General features: G+C 35.8%; 1 protein-coding gene across 3 annotated transcripts in view; it reads right to left on the reverse strand.

Moving 5' to 3' along the window:
• LOC114247916 (angiotensin-converting enzyme) overlaps positions 1 to 23,077 on the reverse strand; it is a 191,333-nt gene that overhangs the window by 144,103 nt on the left and 24,153 nt on the right. Inside the window, exon 2 of one of the 3 annotated variants that reach the window (XM_089728121.1) lies at positions 4,571 to 4,614. The exons of the other annotated variants lie outside the window; for them this stretch is intronic. The gene's annotated coding sequence lies outside the window, so the exon portion shown is untranslated. The remainder of the gene's footprint in view (positions 1 to 4,570; positions 4,615 to 23,077) is intronic. 3 annotated transcript variants of the gene reach the window in all.

Raw genomic sequence — 23,077 nt, forward strand, 5'->3', positions numbered from 1 at the left:
TTTTTTATTGCTTAGACGGGTGAACGAGCTCACAGCCCACTTGGTGTTAAGTGGTTACTGGGGCCCATAGACATCTACAACGTAAATGCGCCACCCACCTTGAGATATAAGTTCTAAGGTCTCAAGTACAGTTACAACGGCTGCCTCACTTATCAAACCGAAACGCATTACTGCTTCACGGCAGAAACAGGCAGGGCGGTGGTACCTACCCGCGCGAACTTACAAGTGGCCCTACCACCAGTAAGAATACACAGTATCCGTATATACCCATACGGAGTGCCCTTTGTATCCAATTGTATGACTATCTTCATCATGTGAGCTGCGTGATGTTGTCAATTTCTAAAATGACCGATAGGAAGCGCGTGATTACTGTTCTAATTTAAAACTTGTCCTAGTAAACGATCAGGTACATTTAGAGCACATACTATACGTTCATACCAGAATTGTAAATTCCCATTATCACTCTCAAAGAGAGATGACAGAAGTGTTTATAGTGCGTTTCAAATAACAATGTGCACGTCAATGACCTTCGTCTGTCAAAGTTCGATAAAAAAGTATGGACAGCAAGAAAAAAAAAATATTTTTATTTTTAGTGATTTTTTTGTCTAATTATGAACTCTATTAATATGTTTATTTTAGTGAACCATACACACCTATATAATTTTCTTGATATGTTGTGTACTGGTCGAGGTAAATTAAACACGAATTTAGATTATATATTTTAAAAAAAAACACCTGTTTAAAAATCAAGGCTGCAACAATGTCGGACCCTATAATCTATGGATGGCGGACGATGATGATGATTACTCAAGCAGTGGGATGAGTGAAATCGGCAAACACGAAGATTTGGATTATAAATGAATATTTAAAAATTCCTACATTTTTTCAGTAAAAAGTCAGTACTTTACATATTTTTTCGATTTAATAGCTATGACGTCACAATATGACGCAGGTCCATGCACATTTTTATTTGAATCGCATTAAAGAAATCCCCGAAGTAGCCCGAAATACGCTCACAATATGCCCTACTCTCCCGTAAATTCAATTCACCACCAGTAATGTAGAGGATGATTGATATTTTCGAACATACAAAACGTAACCATTAAATCAATTCATTATCGATGTCACTAATGACTTGTAATCATTCGAATGGATTTTTTCATTAGAATTTAGTTTTGAATTCCAACTATAGTAATTTACATTGAATTCGCCTTTTCTTTTATGCTTGCTTTTTAAAATGGAGACAGTTTCGATCGTACAATTTTATTATTACTCGCTGGATAATATCCATAGCGTGTATATCCTTAAAACTATTTACACAACGCCAAAAAATTTAGAATTGTAACCAAGTATTTTTCCAGGAAAATTTCGCTACACGCATTCCGAATCGGCGATTGGGTGTTATGGTAAGTAGTTACCCGGTAACGGGGTAAGGAGAATACTTTGTTTGTTCTTATCTACTTACCGAGAAAGTTTTGTAATGGAGACCATAATGTTATAGCGTGAGACTACGAAATTGATGGTTTATCGGAACTTGAGTTTTCATTGTTGAATTTGGAGAAAAAAGTCGAATATCTGATCAAGATTATAAACTTACTATGTACAACGAACAACGGTAATTTTAATATAAAGTACGTTCAATATGCTTAGCAGTTACATATATGTATATGTAAATATTATAATTTAACAGAATTTCATTCACATTATTTCTAATATCTTAGGGAGGCTTTTTAAAACTACCATTTGCAGCAATAAATTATTTTCTTAATTATCAGATTAACCCAATTAAGAATGCAAATACTAAATATATTAACATACACGCATATTTATAAGTTCTGGCGACCACAAACAAATCTATATTCCACCAAATAACAGCCATTGAACAAATGATTTATCTTTACTCCATCCAAAATACAAGGACACGAGCCAAAGTTTCTTATGTTTACCCCAACTTTTTCCTCAAACGAAATTCCCATCATGCCTTCCGGAACGGTCACCAGAGAAATATAATTGAGTTAAACGTGAATAGCCTACACTTACCCCGCGACCCTGTTCCACACTCGTTTGAATCAATTTGGCAAGATATTGCCTCAAGATTTGATTTGGGAGCTATGGTGACCCAGTAGACTGGTTTAACAAGATGTTACAATGACAATATTGAGGAAGAATTATGGATATAAACGGGTGGTTTGGAAGAAGTTTGCAAGTTAATATTGAATAATAGAAATTTCAAAGACATTCAGACAGTCAAAATTGTCCAGATTATTTTCAAACGAACTTTTTGCGTCGTCGAATAGTTCGGTGAATCTAAAATAACCCCTTGAGGTAATAGAATAGGTAGGAAAAGAAAAAATCGAATTCTTTAAATTCACTCTCCTGTGATTTTAAGCTTTTCGCTTTTATCGCACTATTTATTTGTTTTTTGGTGTACAATAAAGAATACTCTCTCTCTCTCTCTCTCTCTTTTCTATTTAAATTAAAATGTAGAAAGTTTTACGAAACTTTTGCTCAAACAAAATCCAATACTTGTAACTTGTGCGTGTATCTACCGTATCTCATATCCGTGAACTTAAGGCCTCGGTTACGACGGACAAGCTATACAGAACATAAGCCATACCGATATTACCTTTACCTTTTCCTCCAACGCTAAACTAAATTCGTGCACGATTCATCCATACATTTCATCTCCTAAAACCAGTGTAGCAATTTCGCCTCGCGCAATAAGGTGAATTGCTGACATGCATAAACCAGATACTTACTTTTATCACTACGTAAGCAAGACTACACAATTGACGCAATTTCATGCGCCCTCTCCATGTTTGACCTTGAGGATTACTCTATAACACCGGGCTTCATTTTTGCTTTAGTGTGATTGCGTATCACGTAACAAAACTTCAGTGAGAATAAATAATGTGCTTGCTACATTGTAGCATTTAGTCTGTCGGACTTAATCACATTATTCTCCATTTCCATTCAACCGGAAGACGTTCGTCTCGCTTGCAAAAGTCAATAAACGAAATATTATTCCACTTGAATTTGATAAAGCCGAAGTTTTCTCATCAGTATCCACAAACGGGCAATGAGACCATGAGGCAAGCTGTGTGCTTCTCTCCCGCAAATATTTGATAGGTAACCAAAATTGCAACTGTCAAGTATAATGTGGTTCATTTAATCACATCACTGTTGTGGCGTTATTAATTTCTGTAGGACTTTAATATGCACTTTCAAACCAAAATTCCGATGTCAACACTTCATACTTATTAGCTAAGAATAAATGAACATCCATTTGATTCAGATATATCAAATGGAAGTGTATACGGCCGTCTGGTGTAGTGGTAAGTGACATGGTCACTACACAAGGGGGTCGCGGGTTCGAATCCCGCCAAGGGAAGATATTTGTATGATAAATATTAATGTATTTTCCAGGGTTATGGATGTATATTAAATATATGTATGTGTATAAAAAAATCTTACATTTATATCCGTTATCTGGTACCTGTAACACAAGTTCTTTACGAACGGGACCAGTTAACGTGGCGTGATTGTTAGTAAAAATAAATAAATAAATATTTAATACCAAGGATTACGGTTTTATAAAAATCGCATGTACCTTTTATCTATTCACAAGTAGCCGGTCAACAAAATTTATGACTATCATAATATGATTATTTATGACGCGATAAACGTATACTTTATAGTATATTCGTTTGTCAACACAAACTCAATATTAGAAAGAAAGAAACACGCATTCATAAAGCATACGTACAATGCTTTTAATTTAAATTGCTTATGAGGTACAAAAAATATTTCGTATGCTTAACAATCAAAACTGTTCAAGACTCCTATTGTATTATGACCAATTTTTGTTCCAACTCCCCTTTGACCTTTGAGGTCAGCGACGTAGAACGAAGAAGGTTCGTTTATAGCTCACGTACTAGTGTCATATTCGTTGATCCCTTTAATAATTTCGCAAGTTTCGTCTTCTGCCACTACGTCTTGCAGAATCAGTTATATTTATCTATCTACTTTTCAGCTTAAAGCGTGTTAGATTTATATTATTATTTTTTTCATTTTATTTCATAAAATTTGTTTTCAATGTGATGTCTTCAGGTGGATGTAGAATGATTGAAAAGATCGGTACTAGATGAGTGAACGACCTCACTAGCCCGTCTGGTGTTAAATAAATACTATATCCCATAGATACCATAGCGTGAATGCCGTTACTCGGCTTGGAAGATTAAATCGAAGTCTCGAGTATTATGTTAGGGCTGTTCCATCTAGCAAACGGAACCCGTACGTACGTACGTACCATTATTTCCACCCCGTCACCCCGCCTATTTCTGCCGTGAAACAGTAATGCGTTTCAGCTTGAAGGGCGGGGCAACCGTTGTAACTATACTGAGACCTTAGAACTTATATCTCAAGGTGGGTGGCGCATTTACGTTGTAGATATCTATGGACTCCAGTAACCATTTAACATCAGGTGGGCTGTGAGCTCGCCCATCCATATAAGCAATAAAAAAATGCGTAGCTGCTTCGTAGTAGCAACAAGCAAAATGGTGTTACCTACCCGTGCGATCTTACAATGCGCCCTATCACCAGCTTAAGCTTTATCTGCAAGACAATAATGGGTCAATATTAATAAGAATAAAATATTTTTTCGAATTTATATGAATTTATAAATGATGCATGTTTTTTATAGTCTGTAATATATGAAACACCCAGTGTACAAGACTAAGCTTTGTTTATGCATGTTTGAATAGATATTTAATACATATCTACGTATGCACGTCAGTTCCACGCGTGTGTTTGTGTTTAGGTTTTACTGACACATCACTGATTTTTAAATGAATTTCTTTATCGTTATTTTGTTCACGCGAAAACTTATAAACCGATTCTGATCAAATTCTGAACTGAAAACGTATAGTACACATAAAACCACCTTATATTTAAAATTGCCTCATTTTTTTGATGTTTCGATTTAATAAAAAAATTAAAAGGCTGTATTACCGAGCACATATAACAGGGGCTCATCTTTTGAAAACATACATTTCATTCAACCCTTTGAGCGCGAACCGTCGATAAATCGACTTTCTATTAATGTCGGAATACCGACTATTGGCGCAGTTTGATTATAGGTATTCGGTATCGACCTGTACGGAATTGTCTTAGCGCGTGCATGTATAACGTTTTTAATAAGTTAATAACATTTATAAATTAGCATGATTTTTGTATTTTTTTAACATAGTTTTTTCTAAAGTACTTTTTTTTTTCAAAAATCCTTTAGCGTTTTCTGCAAAATATGTGAAAATAAGCTCAGCACTTAAATAGTTAATACAAAATTTGATAGTGGAGTTGGTCACGTTTACTTACATAATATAAAATCTGCATAATATAATCTACACACATGTATAGTAACCGGCAAACTTCGTGAGCAAATGACCTTGACTGCGCAGAACCGAATTTTAGATCACTTTGGTGGTGAGGGTGAGGCGCGACGGCAGGGGAAATCGTATCGAGCGCGTTATTGGTAGATCAGTCGAACCTTGCGCCCCGCACCGCGCCCTCGTTCCGCTTGCTCCCAAAAGTACGCTTGCGTACAGTAAAAAGTCTATCGTTATTAATCGTTAAGTTATTTGTTATAATTGCTTGTTGACTTTGTTGCCATTGCTATATGTTGAGTGTTTGTTGATTTTTTATAAAAAATACACTATGGCGTAGTATTCAAAAGAAAGGGTAGAAAATTTGTGTACGACGTATATTGCTTCATTATAAAACAGGAGAAGAATGATATGGAAAAAGTAAAACAGACTTCGGAAGCAAGAAAAACATCAGTGAGTACTGCTAGGTGCATTATTAACGAAGCTAAAGACTCTGGCTTGCTCGCCGTATTTTGGACTCCGGGTAAGAAAAGATCAGGGAAGAAGAAAGTTACCGGAATGGATAGTTTCATTCAATCTTTAATAAAAAGATGTAATCATAATAACTACATAACAAGCAGCGAAACTCCGTATCGTAGAAAGGCTTCGAAAAATTTAAAGAAGATATAAATTTTAATGGCTCGGAATGAAGAATGATGGAAAAACAAAAACAGAAAGTAATCGGAAGCTGGTAATTGAAAAAAGTTACATTCGATTACTACGAATCGAATATCTTCAAAAAATAATTAATTATAGACAAAAAGAAGACCGAACCGACCGAGTTGTAAACTACACCGATGAGCCCTATGTCGACTCATTACGATGATAGCGACTCGGGTGATGAAAACATTGATGATGATGCTGGTCAAGATTATGATAACGAAAAAAAAATACAAATACCAGCTTCGCTTCAACTGAACCAAGACCTGGCAACAGCTCTAGTTTTGACTTAATAGAAGGAATATCTATTTTACCCCAAGATTAAATTATAACAATTATTAACCTATATTAAATACATAATATGTTGATTTTAATAATATAATAGCATTATGACGCAGAGTAAATATTGTTTTTGCACGTGAGTGTACCATGCGCGAACTTACCCCCACTACGTCGACAAATGCTCAAGAAGTTTGCCGGCTATTATAACTAGAATAATACTAACAAAAATATAAGATAAATTAATAAATATTAATAAATATAACGATTTGTTGCATATGAACAACCAGCATAAACCTGGATTCTATCGCCGCATTTTTTGCAGACGTCATAACCTTGGCCATAAAATTGGCCAATTAAGGTAAACTACGCGGTAGCCGTGCCCAATCTTGTGACCAATGTTTGATAAATGATTAACACGCATAAATGATTAACACGCGAGTAGTGTGACAGGAAAATATAATTTTGTTTCAATTCGTAGAGGACCGCCATAATAAACAAAAAGAAATCGTGTATATCGAAATATTGAATGTACCTGAATTATTTACTAACTCAACATCGAATCGACCAATCTAGTTGATCCAGTATATCCTAACAAGAACTGGCATAATCGTGGTCAATACAACTAGTTTTGAATTGAACAAATAAAAAATATCGAAAAATATTTCATTTAAAAAAAGCTTTATTATTTTAATAATATGATACATCGCTTAGACCAATAAGGTCAACGAAAGTAGCAAACCAAATACGCGGAAAATTAAATGAACACAGCATTTTAATTAAAATTTTGGATAATGGATAATGGATAATGACACCGTAATGATTGTCCGAAATAAATCAATTTAAAACCGTTTCATTCCTTGAAATTACTTTTAACGTATTCAATTTGTTTTAATATACCAAATTGCTTCTCAGAACTTTTATCTCTTTAATTACTCTTTTAATTAATCCTTCTTTCCCACTAAGTGAAGTATATCATTAAAAGCCACGTTTTTAATGACTATTACGGGCAGAGTTCGCACATTCTACCAAGTTACCAAATCCTGAAGATGTGATAACACGAACCTTGCTATCCCTCTTGAAGTTGAAATTCCCAATTTTAATAACAGAGATTCTACTTTCTTACGATTGAGGGATTATTGCTGGTCCGGAGGTTTTTCCAGTTTCATCAGGACAGGTGGGCGAGCAGAGACTCAGCCAGAGATGCTACTAAAAGCAGACGGGACGAATGGACCCGTATGAGCATACGGGATATTAGAATATACCAACAATACTGAAGGATAGGATAAACGAGGCCGGTACAAACTTACTGCTATTACGGAAGACGTTGAGTTGGTAGTTGTAGCTGGAGAAAACCAAGATTGTACTTTCTTTTCTATCTTGTCATTAGTCGGATTGATTATTATAGATAACTGCTCTCACCTTGAAGCGATTTTAGACTTTCAATTAAAATACCTAATTTATGGGCCATTTTTTTTTTTCGATTAGTCTCGATTCGATAAACTAAAAATCACTATATAAATAAAAATAAGATAGTTATTTTATTTTGTTGTCGATAGTAAAAATCGTATTTCCTTTCAAAATTATTCCAGAGCAATTACCAGTAACCAGCATAACCACAGGCACTCATAAGCACCGTGAAAACCATTAACAAGCTAAATGTATCCGCTGTATTTCTGTATCCATCCTAATGTACTAACCACTATACATCATGGCTACCGGAAAATACTTAAAGAGGTGAATCCTGTAATCCTGTAAAACCTATTTCAATATTAATATACTTAATCAATTTAATAGACTAAAGCCAATGTTTCATTATATTAAGGAAGGCATTTTGTGGAATAGTTACTCTTACTTAAGTTTATTTTAGTATTGTAGTATTTTATTAAGAATTTTCGAGATGCCGGTGTAATTTGAAGAAGCTAGAAATAATTATTTAATTTCTGTATTGAATTTACTAAAATATTACCAGTAACTTAAGACTGTGTGGGTAGTCAAGCACAAAACCATTGTAATAAAATATAATTAGAAACGTTATAATTGAACTCAGATCGGATTCATTAGTAATAGTATTATTGAACAGAAAAATAAAATATTGTTAAGAAATAGAGACCAGATTTGTCCATGACAAATCCAATTTGTTAAGAGAACAAATGAAGATAATTGAAAATGAAATTTATTGCTAATCCAATATCTATAATAGCCACAAATTTTGAATTCTCTCTCTGCTTAATGTATTGAAACTCATAAATAATACACTTTAGACATTATAATTGAATTATTACATTACAACTACATTATAATTATATAATATACTAGCTGACCCGGCAAACATTGTTTTGCCATATATAAGATTCCTAGGGAATTTGTAGTGTGCAAAAAAAAAAAAACTTATTGTAAGTGTGTATGGATGTGGTAAATGAGTGAAAGAGGCATGTAGCGCTGTGAACGATGAGGGAATATATAATAAAAATAACAAAACCTCATTCAACCACATAATACCTTATTATAACAACAAAAAAATGTCCAAATAAAAAAAAAATATGTTAGGGGTGGACAACCCTAATCACTTAGGGGTATGAAAAATAGATAGTAGCCGATTCTCAGGCTTACTGAATATGCATAAAAAATTTCATGAGAATCGGTCAAGCGGTTTCGGAGGAGTATGGGAACGAACATTGTGACACGAGAATTTTATATATTAGATTAAGTAATAAAGTACCAAAAACCCTTCCATCTTCAACAACAAATCGAATGCACATGTAAGACTTTCAAAACACGAGCAATAACTCACGGAGCACAAACAAACAGCGATAAGATAGAAGACTTTATTTAGTGGTTCTTTCGCAAGTTATTTAGTACGGCGCGTGCACCAGAAACTGAAGATAAGCCGGATCGCTTTAGTTAGGTTCCAATAGTGATTAATAACGGTAGTTACATAGAACAATCCGTTCTGTTTCGACTGTGGCTTGAGGACAACGAATTTGGATTTCTTCCTAAAGCCTACAAAATTATTGAGAATAATTCGATAATAAGAACATTTGAAATAGTCGTGGCTAAAAAGATGGACGCAGATAAATATGTATTTTTTAACTACTAAACAATTGAGATACAGACCTCAAATCTCTAGATGAATAATAGCATTGATTTTTCGATGTCTATGAACTGCGGGTAGAGCGTAAAAGCTCGTTTACCTGAAAATGCACAAAAATACAAGTCTATTTTGCCTGCCAAGCGTCAAGATCAGTATGCAATACTAACAAAATATATTTATTAGGTTTCTTAGATTTCAATGACCTAGAAAATCTAATTTTAATTAACAATCCAAATAATCCATAATCCCATAACTGCACATCGTGAATACATTAAATAAATATATTACTGGTGGTAGGACCTCTTGTGAGTCGGCAGGGGTAGGGACCACCACCCTGCCTATTTCTGCCGTGAAGCAGTAATGCGTTTCGGTTTGAAGGGTGGGGCAGCCGTTGTAACTATACTGAGACCTTAGAACTTATATCTCAAGGTGGTTGGCGCATTTACGTTGTAGATGTCTATGGGCTCCAGTAACCGCTTAACATCAGTTGGGCTGCGAGCTCGTCCACCTATCTAAGCAATAAAAATATATATAATACTTATTTATTGAAGACGTACATACGTAGACAAACAACACCGTACTCGATGTTTGAGAAGTGTCAAATGAACAATGAACATTTGGATTCGAGTAACAAAACACGCCGCCAACGTTCTACCCTGTGACTGGATCAAATGCTTTTCCATTAACAACAACCCGATACAATCTGATAACGGACTCAGGAGCAACAGTAGATTAATTCTCTACACGGACAATTGCAATTTTCATAGAATTCGCTTGATTAATTAATTAACTTCACGAATACAGTGGGACGAAATTTGGCGTAACGGGACACACCGCGCATAAATATTAAAGGAATTAAATGTTTTGAACAGAACTGACCTGTTTTGGGGACGTGATTTCGGTATATCTTAATTTTATGTCTCAAAATGATTTTATTTGATTTTTATGATAAGTCAGAAAGGATCTCTGTTTCTATTTTAAAAAAATTGTGTTCACAACAAAGGTCTTGGAGGAGGTGTAAACTTTTTTTTATTTTTTATTACGTAGATGGGTGGACGAGCTCACTGCCCACCTGGAGTTAAGTGGTTACTGGAGCCCATAGACATCTACAACATAAATGCGCCACCTAACTTGAGATATAAGTTCTAAGGTCTCAGTATAGTTACAACGGCTGCCCCACCCTTCAAACCGAAACGCATTATTGCTTCACGGCAGAAATTGGCAGGGCGGTGGTACCTACCCGTGCCGACTCACAAGAGGTCCTACCACCAGTAGATTTCTAGAGTAGAGTCCTACCAATTGATTTCGGTTAAGCGTAATTTAACCCTATCGATAGTTCAATAACATTATTAGTTATTTGTAGTCGCCTTGACAACTGATATGAGCGGCGCACAGCACATACAAAGCGTTTTCAGTTTTATCACATACTAGCGGACCCGGCGAACTTTGTTCCGCCACACAGTTTGTTTTAAACACGTCAACTTCAAAATTCTACTATAATTAACCATAGAATATATTACGTTTAGCTGTCAATTGCGTTTTGTTATTCTATATCAGTTGCATTTTGTTATACCACGTTTCATGTCACGTCCCACGGGAACGTGATAAAAAGTATCCTATGTCCTTCTCCTGGTTCTAAGCTACCTCCTCACCAATTTTCAGCCAAATCAGTTCAGCCATTCTTGAGTTATAAATAGTGTAACTAACACGACTTTTTTTTATATATATAGATTAAATGATTCAACTTCTACTGTCTAAAATGACCGATTTATTGCCTTGGCTACTACTAAAGGTGGTAATCGTGCCTGCAATAAAAACACTTCAAAACGAAAAATTTAAGAACGTGCTTGGGTATTGAATATGGCCGACTGCGTTTCTCGCCGGATCTCCTCAATGGGTCGTGATTCCGATCCGGTGGTAGATTCTGTGAAGCACTGCTCTTGCTAGGGCTAGTATTAGCAAATTCTCTCGGGTTGAGCCCGTGAGCTCACCTACCAGTTCGGGCATAGCTGATATAGCTGCTTAAGATACCAGCGAATAAGCACGAAAAAAAATTATTATAATATTTTTTTTTTATTGCTTAGATGGGTGGACGAGCTCACAACCCACCTGGTTTTAAGTGTTTACTGGAGCCTATAGACATCCACGACGTAAATGCGCCACCCACCTTGAGATATAAGTTCAAAGGTCTCAAGTTTAGTTACAACGGCTGCCCCACCCTTCAAACCGAAACGCATTACTGCTTCACGGCAGAAATAGGCATGAATATATTATATCACTCTTATAGATCGATTTAGGGGAGCATTGACCAAACCCCAGGACCGCATGATGTGGAAGTGAACGCAGTAACGCCTAGTAATAATCTCTATCACAATACTTAAAACGCTTTGGGCTACGCATATTAAAGTATTAAACTGCCACTCAGAGCTCGCCACAAAACGGCTACATAGCCGAATACGGGATTATTTTGAATAATGCTCAGACACGCTAATGTGTTAAATGGATTTTTGTGATACACATTTTCATTACCACGTGTAAACGAACTACGGCTGTGGAATAACATCGTGATATAAATCAAACTCATACCTGATGGTAGGGTCCTATTTGGCTACCTTTTCGAAGTGAATTAGTCATGCGCTTCTGCTTTGAGAGGCTATGTACAATCGATTGATCTTGAATTAATATTCGAACTCCTAGCTTAAGGTTAATTGCGCAATGATTTTTGTGTTACATATGGAATTACTCCGGAATTACTGATACTATCTAATTTAATAAAATATGTATTTATTTTAACAAAACGGCTTCTTCTTTCTCGGGTTAATAAATTAATGAAATTGAAAAAAATAAAAACATATCTTTAAAACTTTCATATAGAGAAATACTTTTACCGTATATCGGGTGTTTATTCCAAAACTGGATAATCAGTGGATTATTTTTATCTTATGTGTGTTAAGTTTATTAAGAAAACAAAATTATTGTTGTTCGTCTCTTAAATCAAGTCAATACAAAATTAATCTATAGTAGTTTCTTCCAATCTCGTCAAATTTAGGACTCCGTTTATCTACACTAATATATAAATCTACAGTGGTTTTTACGGATGTTCCGTTATATGACTTGAAACTTGGTATCCATGTAGAAAATACATGTCCTTAATGGATAGGCTAATATTTATATGAGTGTTGGACCCCCTACACCAGTTGCGGGGGCGTTAATGATGAGAATCTATGTGGGGTGAGATATAAAAACGTTAATTTTAAATGCCCAGCGAAGCGGACGGGTACAGCTAGTATATCTATAAATTGCGTGAGTGTGATAGTCTACGATGAAGATATTGTAACATTTATTATAAGGAAGACAATAAAGTTTAGCGACCAATGATCTGGACGTAGCTCCTTTCACTACCAGACATCAGGTAACTTTCACAATACTAACAAATCTAAACCATCAAATATACTTCGTAAAGATAGGTTTCAAAACCAACAGGTAAGCGCGTCTTGAAAATACACAGTGAAGGGTAAAGCAATTTCGATGTTGAAAGACTTTTGCTCTGACCGGCTTAAAGCTGAAAATCGCATATCATATTTGATGTTGGGCAGCTGCCTGAGTTGTAATTTATTTTGAGGTTTTTCATTGAATGAATCGAAGTCCACAAATCATTGTTAAATAAAGTACTCAATCTAACGCAATTAAAATTATATTTTTCACGAAAAAATTCAAAATCTACAGCGCCATTTTTTTTTTTAATTCAATGTTTTAAATATATTTAGAAACTCTATTCTTGTTCTTTTTGCTTCGTTACCTAATTGCGTCACGTCGAACTAAGCAATTAACGTAGTATCTTCTTCGGTTTTCATGAGTCGTAAAAATAATTAAAACGAATACTTACCTACATTGTACAATTATTTATTTTCTGATGGAAAAACACCGAAACGCTATACAACAGAAAATGGCTAGACAAACACTACTTAATCTTAATTTATATCTTCTTCTTTTTATTACTTAGGTGGGAGGACGAGCTCAAGGCCCACCTGGTGTTAAGTGGTCATCGGAGCCCATGGACACCTACGACGTAAATGCCGCCACCTACCTCTAAACATAAGTTCTAAAGTCTCTGTTTTTACATATCTCGTTTAAAGCAATTTTACGTTAAAATATTCGGGTCATATTAATTTAGTCTCGTATGTCTTCAGAAAGGCTAACCGCACAAACCAAAAACTCACATAGTCTTTTTTTTATCCCTTAATTACATACATGAGAATACGGGCTAGCACAGTATAGCGTCCCATTCCTAATTACATTTACATATGTAAAGAGTAAAGATAGAGCCTCGCCTGGGGGAGGCCTATGTCCAACAGTGGACGTCTGTGGGCTGATAGAATAGAATGTAAAGATAACATTAACAACATTTAAAGACTAGCTGTCACTCTGTCACTCTCCCCTCCTCAGGTTTTAGGTTAACATGGCTGGTAGTGTAGGGGAAGCGGCATAGCTTGAATTGTCAGCCCAATATAATATATGTACCTCGCATCTCGGCTCGCTGGTAATGACAGCCTTCACAATGCAATACGACGATTAGGTCATAGTAGATTCCTCATGGCATTTCTATACAATTTAAAAATTCACAAAACATTCAAAAAACAAATTATCAGCTACAATCTGTTACTAACAGGCTGAATTACAATGTAATAGCTTTTCATTTAGCTGTGCACGTCTGGAAGTACTTTGAGTAACTTAATGACTGAATGTTGTAACGTCATATCGAAGTTAAACAAGCCTATCGCTTACAAGAAAAACGATCCGTGTTCTCGATGATAAATCGATTGAAATACGATAACAACAAAATCTTCGATTACAATTCGATTGATTTCAAATCGATATTTATACAAGTATATTAAATATAATCGTTTATATTTACAGTGATCACGATCACGATCACCTGCGAACATCATGTGTGTATACATCGCACACTATTAACACAAATTTACGGGCAATGTCCCTACGTGCTATTATTCGCTGTATGTTCAGTTTTATTACACACCAGACACATATTCCTTTATTTTAAACAAAGCAGCACTCGTACTGCACCATTTTATATGGGTCCCGAAAGCCGACGGACGCCATAGTGTTTTTTTTTTGTCCTACTTATGCTGATAGCCTTGAGAGGCTATATCAGCGTCACCGGACGAGTAGGTGAGCCTCACGGGGCTCAAACCTGAAGATGTTGCTAACACTGACCTTAGCAAGAGCAGTGCTTCGCAGAATCTACTACCGGATCGGAAACGCGACTATACTGTATCTATCGAATTGTCGGCCTGCACTGGTATAGACTGCAATCTTGGCTATTTTTGCAGCGAACTTTTGCTTGTGGTATTTGAATATTGTGACAGTCGCGCAATACAAATGAGACTTCAACTTCATATCTCAAGGATGATAGTGACGTTTACGCTTTGATGTCTATGAATTCCGGTAATAATAACAAATAATCATCATAACTAGTGGTCCTGCAGTAGTCGAAACTCGACTTTAATTATTTGAAATTATAAATTTGAACATTATTATGGTTCTATTGTCAAAGACATAAACTTCTTCATTCACAGATTTCACTAAGACTACACTATAGGCAAATAATATTAAAGGCAAACAATACATATTAATCTATTCTCAATTTGACCACAGACTTTAAATAATAAAAGTTTGACAATAAACAAAGATACATGTATTTAAGTGTGTGTTTGTCAAATAGATGGTAGTGTGTGTAATGTTTTTTTATTGATTTAAAGTGTTTGTATGCATAATTTAAAAAAATATTAACATTCTGCACTCCTTCTCTATATTCTCTAAAAGTGTAGGAAATTTCACACTCCTCCGTCTGCGCAATTTTCGTAAAAAAGGGTACAAAGTTTTTGCTTCACGTATTAATATATAGATAACATGACGTAGAGCATGAGCTTGTCTGGCCACCCCAAGTAATTTGAAATGGATTAAGAACAAAACATTATTTTGTTTTACGAACTAAACACTAACCTTATTATGGTTAAGACATAAAAAACTCAATCCGTCTGTTCTCGTTTTAAAATTCAGTAGAAGAAACTCGATACAGATATCCAATTTCGATTCGAACCTATCAATTAGTGGCGCATAACAGAGTCCGCGTTGTGTACTGATTCTTAGTATCGGCAACGAATTTCAAACTATACAATTGAATTTAATTGTGTATTTGATGGCTTTTTTAACAAGAAATCGGACATACATGTTTTTAAGTAATCCTCCAAGTGCCAACAAATAAGATATTCACAATAAACTCATAATATTAAATACCTTCTGTTGCGTACCGTTTACAGAATTAATTATCAATAATACTTGGTTGGTACCGATTCGAAGTAAATACGCACCTAATATTATATATGTGTGTCGGCGCGTGTTTTTATAAACCATTAGTTCATGACTAATAAAGATGGGACGAAAAACAACAGGTGCAAGCATTCATCGAAAACAACACGTGCAAGATAAGAATCGTAAACAACATCGTCCCACCACGATACCTTGCAATAAAAACGCTCCGTTGTTGTCTCTCAAGCTCCCCACTTCGATAAAGCGGCACGACACGAGAACCCTCTCATCGTGGCCGCCGGTAACTACATTCCCGATCCTGCGGACAGAATGGAAAGTAGTCGACGTCGCCCAAAACACGTCATCTCGGATCCTCCCGATCCACTAACGGTGCTTTTAGGTACTTCAAGCACCGGTCACCGTTCTCGTCGAACCCGTCGCTTGCGACGAAGGGCTCGACGAGTAAATTAACTCTCAGACACAGCCCACTGAGTTTCTCGCCGGATCTTCTCAGTGGGTCGCGTTTCCGATCCGGTGGTAGATTCTGCGACGCACGGCTCTTGCTAGGGTTCGTGTTAGCAACATCGTCAGGTTTGAGCCCCGTGAGCTCACCTACTAAAGTTAGGGTTACGCTGACATAGCCGCTAGGGCTATCAGCTTAGGTAGGAAAAAAAAAAAAAAAAACTCTCGAGCTCAGAAGCGAGCGAGTCGCCGTATCAGGCGGAACGCTCCTGCGTAATATACGCTCTGAGTTAACATTTCTGGTTTTATTGACTTACGAAGACCGCCCGCTTACCATGTCGCTACCCGAAAGTGGAAATACTCCAACATGTACAGGAATAATGTGCGTTGAAATCGGTAAAATTTGTGAATTGACATAAATGTAGATATCACGAATCTGCCAAAATTTGGCATAGCCGTTGTACAATACAATATTTTGATCTCACATATAAAGAGGATTGGTGGCTTTTAAGTTAACAAACTCCGGTATAGACACTAGGTGAGTTTTGAACTTCAAGACTACTACATCAACAAAACATCCGAAGTCAGGCAGCGTGACTCATGGCAATTTCTAATTCGCATATCGAATATTTATTACCTCAGGAAACGGATATCCTACAACTAAATGACATAAAACGTTCGCCGACGATTGAAGATACTAACACAAAAGCGTATTGTTAATATTTAACTGTGATTTATATTACAAAAAACCGGCTTTTTATTGGCTTATAATGACATATTATTATGGATTACTTTTGATTAACACATTCAAGTAACAAAAGAGTAGATTTTGATGTATCTGTGTATTACATAGAAGTAATACAGATAGAAAGGGGTTAATTAAAAACAGTAATAGGACACAAACCAAAGAATTTTATAATGCCTTTGTGTGTCTGTCTGTTTATTTACATATGTACTGACTTGATTTTCATGTCGTCTTCGCCGACCCGGAGCGATCTCTTTAGAGTTCAACAGAGAGACTATTTCAATAAAATTGGATATTATAATTTTGAAATTAACCTGTATACTCTAAGATGCTATAAGTTACATACTACATAAATAATATTATTATTAGGATAATAACTTTTAAAGTTACGTTTTCTTTTCCGAGACAAAACCAATTTAGGCAAATTTCGATATGGACATTTTGAATCTCGTAGAAGAATATAAAATACATTTCATACAACTGCTGAGTATGCATCACCAACTACGCAATGTATAGTGTAGTCCACGCGGACGAAGCTGTGAGCAGAAAGATAGTTTATAATTTGAGTATAGCTCTCGGCTTATCTCATGTCAAAGGGCTACTGGAACCTGTAGACACCTTAACTTTCATACTAAAGCCCACCATAAGAGTGCAAATATACTCATCAAAACGCAGGGTTGCTTCAATTAAGTATGCCCTCCCATCAGAAAAAATCACGGTCCATTTGATCCATTCGACTTTGGAATGAGCTCCACTCCACGGTGTTTCCCGAGCGCTATGACATATCCTCTTCAAAAGAGGCTTGTGGAGAGTACTTAACGGTAGGCAGCGGTCTGGCTCTGCCCCTGGCATTGCTGAAGTCCATGGGCGACGGTAACCACTCACCATCATGTGGGCCGTATGATCGTCAGACTACAAAGGCAATAAATAAATAAAATATCATTCAAATCTCCAAGAAATCTATTCAACGAATGGAAATTAAAAAAATATTCCTAAAATGCAAAACATTTTTGAACATATTTAAATATGAACACAAACTCAGCTGATCACACAACGTCACATCTGTGTGTTAAAGTACTTAAGACAATAATCAAAAAATATGGAATAGTATTATCTAAGATGTGTGCTGGCGAATTGGGGTTGAGATACTACTTAAATTCGTTAGTCTGAATATGGACAATATTATAACAATTTATTTATTTATATTTTTTTATCGCATTGAAGTTGCACCTTCGTTGAAATTATGTAATATTTTCTATCTCCTACTAATCCGAACGGCCTCTCGAATTTTCTAATAAATTTTGAATCAAAACATACGATTATCCTAAAGTACATGTTGTATGATTGCTCAACATAGGTAAATCAACATTCAAAGGATGAATGGCCACAATGGTTTCCGAAGCAACTGAAAAAATGTGACGCAACGGATAAGCATGAAAACTCTCAAAGGTGGAAGCTGTAAGACTCAAGCTAATGGATTATTGCGAAAATTGCTTACTTACATTTTCAAGATACGAAGATATTCAGACTGGACATAGATAGCTCTACGTCTACAAACTTTCAAAGGAAGCCCTGTCAAAAGCGTAGGTCTCCCAAGCTCTGATAATTTTAAAAAGATACATCTATTACGGTAATGGTGCCTTTAATTTTCATGATCCATTCAACATAATATTCTACATAATAATATATATAGATATACAACTTTATAACTATTAGGCCCCTGCTCAAGGCATTTAAGTAGGCAAATGAAACTTTATCTCACGTCGCTGTGAGATGCAAGCGAAATAGTTTGGCACCCCAAGGTCACACACTAAAGTCGTCGAAAGACTTAATCTTTTAACCTTTATTACTGGTGGTAGGACCTCTTGTGAGTCCGCACGGGTAGGTACCACCACCCTGCCTATTTCTGCCGTGAAGCAGTAATGTATTTCGGTTTGAAGGGTGGGGCAGTCGTTGTAACTATACTGAGACCATAGACCTTATATCTCAAGGTGTGTGGCGCATTTACGTTGTAGATGTCAATGGGCTCCAGTAACCACTTAACACCGGGTGGGCTGTGAGCTCGTCCACCCATCTAAGCAATAAAAAAAAAAAAAAAAAAAAAAAAAAATATACTGAGATCAGCCCCCTATTAAAGTCCAAAATTCGACAGGGCTAAAAGTAAAGACCTGGTGTAGTGAGGTATCAGTTTTTTCGCACTGCAATAATCCACTGTGCACATTTTTCATTTAATTACGCGCTATTATTAGACCGACGCAACTCCTGGAAGATTCCGCTTCTGTTTGTATTGTCATTAACAGATGGCTTCGTTGTTAGAAAATTAATATTGAAATTAAGTTCATGTAATTGAAACAATTTTCGACGTTTCTCAAGTGGTAGAAATTATTAACACTATTCTTAGATACTATTTCGTCAGGGATTTATTGTTTTCATTTTATTATTTCCACCGTTTTACGTACTTTACAGTTTTTGTGGTCTTGAATTCATTCAGTTCGTACGACATTTTTTTTTTCTGACCTATTCTAGTAACCTCGAGGGGTTATTCTAGATTCGCCAAGCTAGTAGATGAGCTCACGGGGCTCAAACCTGACGACGTTGCTAACACGATAGGGTTCAAGAGCAAGAGTCGGGCTTCGCAGAATCTACCGCCGGATCTGAACACGACCCACTGAGAAGATCCCGAAACTCAATGGGACGTACAATAAACAAAATTAAGTGTGTTTAGCGTAGTGTATTAAATTGCCTAGATTTACATGATAGAATTGCATGATTAGTGGCATAAGTACCTACCTTTAGGTGTGTTTAGCGTAGTGTATTAAATTGCCTAGATTTACATGATAGAATTGCATGATTAGTGGCATAAGTACCTAGGTTTAGGTGGAACACAAAAATAACAATAATATCAACCTTATAAATGTCAGGAAGAATGTATTGTTCTACTGATTGCATATTATAATTAAGCTATATGTATTTTGCAAATAATGTAGTTCATCTTCAAAGTATTCTATATTGGTCAAACAAAGATGTTGATGAAAAAGTCACGGTACATGGATTTGTTTGGTGTAACTCAATATTATGTACGAAATAATACATTATATAACTATAACTGGATCAGATAACTGCGGTCACTGGACTCTCTGTTGCGAACGCCCTGAGAGAAGCCGAAACCCGAAGCAAATGGAAACTGAGGGTACAAAGAGCCACGAAGGGCTTTCAAGGACACGACCTTCAGCAATGAAGTATTCGACTAAGAAGAAGAAGAATACATTATATGTGACTGACTCGGTAGCCTAGAAGTCGAACTTACAAATATATTGTACACTAGCGACCCGCCCTCGCTTCGCTTCGGAAACATTAAAACACACATGAAACCAAAAAAAAAATTAAAAAAAAATTAAAAAAAGTAGCCTATGTTCATCAGGGACAATGTCGGCTTCTAATGGAAAAAGAATTTTTCAAATCGGTCCAGTAGTTTCGGAGCCTATTCGAAACAAACAAACAAACAAATCTTTCCTCTTTATAATATTATATATTGTACAATACACATTGACTATCCCTACTCTTGAAACTATAAAGTGGCTGAGTAATTCACGAACATACTTTTAAACTACTAGCTTAAGGTTTATTTTCGAACGCAACAATTTTCAAGACGCTATTTATGGAATTTTCAAACTGTTTAATAGGTTTGCCAACTCGTTTACTTGTGGAACCACGTAAACGCGAAATCCCTTTAAACTGTCGTTTAGTGTTATCGTCTCAAGTGGGTCGTCTGAAGCCAGCAAACATGTTTACAAAGTCACGACACTCCTCCAAGTGACGATTTAAAAAAAAAGATGTGTAGTGTCGTGGGACACCAGATCGGAACGAAGTTCCTTAATATAAAAATATTAATTTTAAGTTCTATTCGGGGTACAAATAAAATAAAGCTGGAGGTTTCGCAACAACCCACGGTCATTCGGTAACGTGCAAACTTATTGTGGTACACTTCATTCACGGTTGTTTGCATAAGAGTTATTGTATTGCGCAAACGAACGTTCTGAGATCATGGTCAATGATTGATAAAAAAGTATGTTATTTATTGTACGTTATTACAAAGTGAAGTCGTACACTGTGTGCATTACTAATAAAAATCTTACGTTACGGACGTTTTTTTCAGTTAGGGTACCCCTCCGCATCGTCCCATAAGGAAATTCGTTCTAAAAATTTTTTTTTTTAAATGTGTGTACATATTTTATTATGAATTGCTTTAACTCCTCTCGTTTGTACTTCCTTCGGTTTTCGTGTGTCGTACACCTAATTAACTAACCCTTTGACTGCCATGTAGGTCACCGGTGCCCTACGCGGCACACTGGGGTAATTATGTCCATTTCTCTTACTAAGCGCCTGGATTGCCTAACTTTGCCTTATTTTGTTAATGTACGTTTTAGTCTTTTTGGTCTTTTATATGAAATAAATTCATTAAATAGATTATTAATAGACTCATTCTCGGTATCTCCGGAATCGCCTCGCCCCGACTTTTCTACTAGATTATGCGGCGCCTTAGTAACAGAAATCGACATAATTACTACAGCGCGCCTCGTAGGGCACCGGTGACCTCTATGACTGTGAAAGAGTTAAAATTAATTTACTATTTACATTTATTTCTGATGTTTCAAATACTTTACAGTTTTTGTCGTCACGAACTTCGTAGATTTAACGACGAAGGGAAGATCTTTCACCGAACAGGTAGCATTGCTCGATACACCGACGGTCCAATTGTTGTTGTTCGGAACTTGTATTTTTTTGTTGCCCTTGTAGGCAGACGAGCATACGGTGAGCCTAATTCTAAGTGGTTACCATCGCCCATGGACTTCAGCAATGCCAGGGGCAGAGCCAAGCCGCTGCCTACCATTAAGTTATACCTATATGCAAGTATTATCTTGAAAATGTCGTAAGCAAGATTCAGGCTTCTGTCAAATATTTTGTGTTGTATGCTGGCTACCCGCCACAGACAACTAAGGTATTATTCGTCGACATTTCAATTTTGCTCTTTTTTTAAATCGGTATTTTTGTAGATTGAACTCTTTTATTTCGCGTCACATTAAATTTGTTTAAATAATAAAATGAAATGATGATAAAGGCGATGCTTGCGATGCTTAGTTTTCTCTGTGATCTAAATTAGAGACGCTTGTTTCGTTAATTCGAAACGATATCATGAATGCTTATTGTTGCAACAAAGTCTAAGAGCGCAATATTCGAAAATGAACAAGAAACAGCGTAAACAAATTTCAAACCTGTCGTCGATGACATGATAATTACCTTTGCAACAACGGTTAAGTATTTGAATCTCTATAAATTCGAAAACCCTAACAAAATGCTATAATACGAACTGAATTAATTTCAAATGAAACTTCAGTTGCTCGACAAAGTTTTAGGTAGGTAATCGATATCGCAAATGTACGTGTTTCATAACGTTCTAATGAGATTAAAAAACGCCCGTCGGAAATTGACCGAAGATTAATAATTAGCTTTGTCAAACATAAAATTTATCCAGCCAGTGGCCTGAACGATAATTCTGTGGAAATCTCATGAACAACGAGAATTTAGCGTACCTTTTTTTCTGTATATCGAAAAACTTTAGAGTAACATTACTAATATATTAAAAAATAAAGTTTAATTCAAACCAAAATCTTCGACACAATTTATGTCCAGAAACAGCAATCAAACTTTTGCAGCCGTTTATTTAGTCACTAGACTCCGAATAAGATATTTTTAGGAAACAATCGGATGATTTTGTTTATTGTTACAATTATGAATATTTTGGAATAATTTTTATTTTTTATTTTTTTATTAATTCTATAGCTATCTTAAGACATTCAACCGTAGTTTTGAGAAAAACAATTTCTTAGGCAGTGCATGCCCAATGTCGTTGGCATGTCCATATCAATTAATCTACTGTAGATCTAGTAGATCTTGAGGCACTCTTCTTCGGAGTCTTCTTGTAGTTATGAAATTATTATGTCTTGTAATTATGAATATTGAAATAAATAAATGGATGCTTTTGTTTTCAGTCAACATTTGCTAAACTAATTTGTTCATCTACAAATT

Source organism: Bombyx mandarina, chromosome 06 (genome assembly GCF_030267445.1).
Source record: "Bombyx mandarina strain Sakado chromosome 06, ASM3026744v2".
NCBI lineage: Eukaryota > Metazoa > Arthropoda > Insecta > Lepidoptera > Bombycidae > Bombyx > Bombyx mandarina.